We start from the raw sequence: 6,000 nt of genomic DNA on the forward strand, positions 1-6,000 counted from the left end.
AACGGTCTCTCAGGAAAGGCATGACTGAGAGCAGGTTTTCTTCAAATGGCAATGGGCAGACGAAGGCCGCCCTAAGGATGGCGACTGGCCGGAAACAAGATTAACACAGAGGACTGAGAATAAGCCCGTGGAAATGCTTAAGGCCGTTTGACCTGGCTACACATTCAAGTGTGAAATTATTTTTCTAGTTTTGGGGGGATTTTTTTTTTTACTCCATTTTCAAAAGTACTGGTCCAGGAAAGATTGGAAATTAAAAACAAAGTGAGGTAATTAGTTTATTGTGCCAACCTGGCCAATAAACATATGTGGGGTTAATTGAAGGATGGAGGGATAAATGGCTCGGTGAGCCTCGCCTTTCGAGTCTCAGGTCTCTTGCTTTGTGATAGTCAGATCAGGGTGCAGCTGCCTTAGTCAGTTCCCTGCTTCAGCTTGCAAGGTTCACTTCCAGCTAGACATCCCCAAGGAGAAGCCGCCCTACCCTGATGCAGCCCTGGGTGCTGGAGCAGCCTGTGGAGACCCCTGCCAGCGCTGAGATGCTTACACATTCACTGATTGGATTTTCCCTCTGCAGTCGGCATCATAGTGTGTGTTTTGTGAGATGGAGGAGGACTTTGTGGATTGGTGTTGGACATATGGGGCTAATGTTGGACTTGTGGGCTTGGGCAGCACTGGGTTGGGATGTTTTCTTGATGTGCGCTTACCCTTTATATAAAACTCTCTCTTATACATGAGTTTCTGTGGATTTGTTTCTCTAAAGTGCCCAGTTGAACACACAAAGGAACAACTTGACCTTCATTGGAGTTTAAGAAGCCCTGCCTTAGAACACGCTTGATCAAATTCTGCTCAACGCTAACATCCTATGAGAAGTGGTCAGCTGCATTGACTTGTCGTCATTTTCCTGACTTAATCACACAGATTGTATATGTCTAAAGTGCTAATCGATTGCTGCAAAAGTCTGCCAAGGATGTGTCTGGCCCCACGTGGGCACCTCCTGGGGAGCCTGGGAGAAATGAATGAAACCAGGTAGATTTATGGTTCAACTTCTTAAAATGTATCTGGATTCAGGAGACCTATGCTCAGGTCCCAGCTGTGTGGTCACTGAAAGATGGATGACAAGTCCCTCGTCCTCTTGGCAACGTAGTGTCCTCCACTGGTGCACTGGTGACACAGTGGCGAGGCGCTCGGCTACTCATGGGAAGGTTGGCAATTAAAACTGACCAGCTCCTCTTTGGGAAGAGATGTGGCCATCTGCCTCTAGGAGAATTTCAGCCTTGGGAACCCGATTTCTACCCTATCTTCGAGGGTCACTAGGAGTCAGAATCGCCTTGGCCATGGGTTTATTTTTTCCTTATCCTCTCAGCTGCAAAATAAGGAAAGGTGTCCTTTTGACTATAAAGGATTGAAGTAAACATAAAATAAGATCACTCGCTCACTGCCATTGAGTCCATGTCGACTCATAGTGACCCTCTAGGACAGGGTAGAACTGACCCTGTGAGCTTCCATGACTTTAACTCTTTCCAGGAGTAGAAAGCCCCGTCCTTCTCCCACAGAGCTGCTGGTGGTTTCCAACCGCGGACCTTGCAGTTAGAAGCCCAACGCGTAACCATCACGCCACCAGGGTTCCTTTAAATAAGCTAACACACCTCAAAGCAACTGGAAGAGCTATAAATCTGAAGGAGTCTGTGTGTTTTCAAATGAATGTTCTGATCCTCCTCCTGCCTTTGGCCAAGAGACAAGTATAAACATTGACTGTACGCATGAGGCTTGACTCTTTGCTCTGTCTCTCACTTCCCCTGTGAGATTAATCTCTCTTTCTGCATCTCCTAAAAGAGCAAACTCCATTCTATGGCTCCAGTGGCCTGTAAAGCCATCTGGGTCCATGGAGGTCTAGCTTCAGGACCCTTCCTGTTTCCTGAAATCCATTATTAGGTCAGTTAAAAACATTTGAGGTATCCTATCTCTCATATGTAGAACCACTATGTTGACTTTCCCATGGCTCTTCTCCACCTTTCATGACTCCTCCAGAAGAGTAGGTAACGGCTCTGCAGGGACAGCAGCCATTCCTGCAAGGAAGTCATTTCCAAGTTCATCTGAATGAAGGTGGGGAAACAAACTCCCTTTCCCCACAGCTCTGCTCACACCTGATCATTTTTAGAGATTTCAATGACAACCACCACCACCGGTACAGGTCCTACAGGCAGTGAAAGCTTTCCTCCTCCTGGGACTCTGAGCTGTTAACCAAAACCACCCAGTCGCCTCGGAATCGCGTCTGATTCATGACAACCTTCAGCGTGTCAGAGCAGAACTGCACTGCGTAGAGTTTTCAATGGCTGGTGTGTTGGAGGTAGATCACTTTTCTCCTGGGTGACCTCAAACTTCCGACCTTCCAGTAAGTAGCTGCGCACAAATAGCATCTACTCTGAACCGTGAAACAATAAGTAGCTTATGTGTTTTTCCCCTCAATTCTTTCTTTCTCATGAAAATTGCACAACACGTTAACACACGTCCTGCTGTTTTTGGTATCTGTGTCCCTAGGTTGGCTGTTTCACACAAGAGGGAACTGAGGACTGGGACAACGGTCTCCTCTTGGAGGCAGACAACCTACTTCGTGATCCATTCGAGGGTCTGTGTGTGATTAGGGCGTGCTGGTGGGGCAAACGATTTGCACTCACTAGTCACTGAAAGGTGGCTGTCCAGATCGAGCCGGGGGCACCACGGGGAAATGGTGCGCTGCTGTCACTGAGATCTCTCTCTCACTGCCATTGAGCCGATGCTTATTCACAGCGACCCCACAGGGCAAGGAAGAACTGCCCCTGTGGGTTTTCAAGACTGTAACTGTTTATGGGATTAGAAAGCCCCGCCTTTTTCCTGAAGAGCGGCTGCTGGTTTCAAACTGCGGACCTTGTGGCTTGTCGCCCAATAGGTGACCACTACACCTCTTTTCTAATAGTACAGCCCTTGGGACAGCTCTACTTTCTAACACATGGGGTTGCCATGACTTGGATTCAACTCAGTGGCAATGGGTCTGACTTTGACTTTCTCTTCCTTGTCTGTAGGGGAGGTGGTGTCGTGGAAGGAGCATCAGGCGAGGTGTCAAGAAGTCCTGGGTTCTAGTTCTGGCTCTGTCATTAACTAGTGGAGAGATCAGGCTGAATCTCGTAACTGGTCTGGATGCAGTTTCCTTAACTGGGAAGCAAAGGGAATGGGCTAGCTGGCTTCGAGCCCCTTCCAAGCGCAGCACTCAGGCTGGATCTGTGTGAACAGCCATCAGGGGGAGGCAGCGGCAGTGTGATGCCGCCCAGGACTGTTGGTCACCCAGTAAGAAATGGCACCTGGGAAAGTGTGAATTCAACTGGGCAAGCCCGTTAGCGTTTTCTGTTGGACTCGCCATCTACCAAGGCCTCAGCCTCACCAGGACAGGCAGAGAGAGGAGCAACAACTGTGCTGAGTCAGGAAGGGAAGAAATATAAGTGTGTGTGTGTGTGTGTGTGTGTGTGTGTGTGTGTGTGTGTGTGTTTTGGAGCATGGGGCAAGGGGACTTCCAAAAACCCCAAACCAACCAAGATGAAATCTTTTACAACTTCAATCTTGTCTTCATTCTTTAACTCATGGGTAATTGTTTAAACTACCAACTGGAATTCATTTTCATTTGCCATAAACAGAAAGTAAATACAAAAGTAAAACCTCTGAGCACATCATCATGTGATGACAGCTGAATATTACTGCCAGCCAAGGACGCTGGGCTTCCGGTTGGCTCATTTATAAAGAGAGAAGAGAGGTCTGACGCATCTCCTACCACCAAATCGATGTTCTCTTGGACAAAGCCAGGATAGAAATATAGCTACAGGAGGAATAATGTTCTTGCTGAGGTCGAATGCTGATTTGCTGCGCTTGTAAACTTCCTAAAATCACTTTGCTGAGTCTGGGCACTTCCTGAAGTCAGCTTAGACATCACCAGTGGCACGGTAGGTATCCACATCTCGGGAAGCACAGGTGCGGGGATGGAAAGGCCACAGTGCCCAAGGTATCCTTTTAAAACAAAGTGGGTTCGGCCTGGGGAACGGCTTCTGTGTGGCTAGACCCACCCAGCAGTGGGTGCAGCCTGGTACCAGACAGCCCCACCCTGACCTAGAGCAAATGCTCGGAGCGCTCCCCTGGCCTTGAAACTTGCAGTAACAGGTGTGAACATTCTAGTAGTAGTTTGATGATCATGTATGCTACTGCAAACAGGACAAAAACAAACAAACAAATAAATAAATAAAACAAAGTGGGTAGACTAGAAAAATCCTTTAAAAATAGAAGCCATATCATAGCACGCCTTGCTCAGGACCTTCTAAAAGTTGCCTAGGAGTTCTCAGAAAGAAAGCCAGAGTCATCTCGGGGCGGTGAGGCCCTCCCATTCAGCCCCTGACCCCTCATCGTTTATGCTTTGGCCCCAGTTCATTCCACCGCCAACCCCGCTGGCCTCCCAGCCCTCCCATCACGGGCAAGGCCAGTTGTCTCTTTCCCAGCTACATTCACTCGATAGGGCATACCAGAGAGCTTCAAAATGCTTGTGGAAACATGCAGTGATCTTTGCATTCAGCATTTCCACACAAAAAATGGAAGGCCCTCACATAGGCGGTCAGGGTGGGGCCACTGAAGAGATAAGTCTTTGAGAGTGCCGCTTGCCGACCTCACTGGCCTTAAGCGAAAAATATCACTCGGAGTCTTCCTCCAACCAGTCATCAGTTTACCTTAACTGGGAAAGAATGGCTGCCCTGAGCTTTGGGGTGTTTTAAGAACGAACTCTCTGGTGGTCTGCTTTTGTGAAGACAGAACTGAGAAAACCTATGGGCCAGTTCTTCTCTGTCACTTGGACAGAGACGTCAACTCGAAAGGACACAACAACAACAAATCAGGCAGGAAAGGAACGTGTGACTCCAGTTTGCAGCCTTTACAAATGTGTAGCTTCAGATCCAAAGTAAAGAAGGGGCAGTGTGGATCCAACTGATCTCTTCCAGTTTACCTCTAGAGATAAGAGGGCGCAGGACAGATGCCAGCCATGCCTTGTTCAACACTCTTGCAAGGAACCATCAGTTACATTAACAAAGTAAAGAAAACCCCCACCCATTAATGGATCAAATTGGCAACTGCTGCTCAGGATTCAGGAAATGTCGAGGGCACCGGGTTTATGTCAACGAAAGAGGACCAGGTCCGAAAAGGAGGGGAGCATGGATGTGCCACTTGAAGGATGCAATCAACATCACTGAAGCGTCCTTGTGGAAATGGTTGAATCGATGAATGTTCTGCTGTGTTGAGTCTCAAGCACCACAACAGAGAATAAATAAAAGGGAAAAAGCAAACTGTTCATGCAAACAAGAAGAACACCCAGAAGAAATCCCTGCAGAGTACTGGTCTACCTGACATGCCTAAGGTGGTCATAATCAGTTGTCATTGCTTTTGCAGTAACTGGTTAGAAACTGAGTATCATCAACCTAAAGGTCTAGGTCAACAAACTGAGTATCATCAACCTAAAGGTCTAGGTCAACACACACACACACACACACACACATCCCCCACAGCAGTCTGTGGGGGTCAATAATTCTGGAGGAGGTGAGCCTTGGATGGCCCGAGTCACTCAGGGAAGGTGTGGCTTGGATTTGAGGGCAGAGGCTGCAGGCAGTCATTAAGGCCCACTCAACACACCTGGGCCTCCAAGACTAGGTAGGGGACACTGACAAAGCAACCCCACAGCTCACAATTCCAGGATCCCTGGATCCACTGCTTGGGTTGCTGATAGGCTTGTCAGAGACCTCCCTGCACATGCAGCTCAGGGGAGCTCCGAAAGGCGAGAGTAGGGGGATCAGAAGGGCCAACCCATCGAGACAAAAAGTTGTTTGGCGGATGCCTAGGCCTTGAGGGGAGGAGGCAGAGGGCAGGGAGGTTCCTGCATCGGGCAAGAGGTTTCTTTCTGGAGTGTGGTGGAAATGCTCTAACACTGAGGTGATGGCTACACAC

At 48.5% G+C, this 6,000-nt stretch overlaps 1 protein-coding gene and 1 non-coding gene across 2 annotated transcripts in view; one reads left to right on the forward strand and one right to left on the reverse strand.

Moving 5' to 3' along the window:
• The window catches only part of ONECUT1 (one cut homeobox 1), a 47,033-nt gene that overhangs the window by 5,037 nt on the left and 35,996 nt on the right, over positions 1 to 6,000 (reverse strand).
• LOC115868241 lies at positions 4,049 to 4,232 on the forward strand. The gene has a single exon (XR_004045500.1). It is a non-coding gene; the product is annotated as a small Cajal body-specific RNA 16 (non-coding RNA).

Source organism: Echinops telfairi, unplaced genomic scaffold (assembly GCF_000313985.2).
Source record: "Echinops telfairi isolate 266 unplaced genomic scaffold, ASM31398v2 ScPeMD7_8;HRSCAF=38, whole genome shotgun sequence".
Lineage (NCBI taxonomy): Eukaryota > Metazoa > Chordata > Mammalia > Afrosoricida > Tenrecidae > Echinops > Echinops telfairi.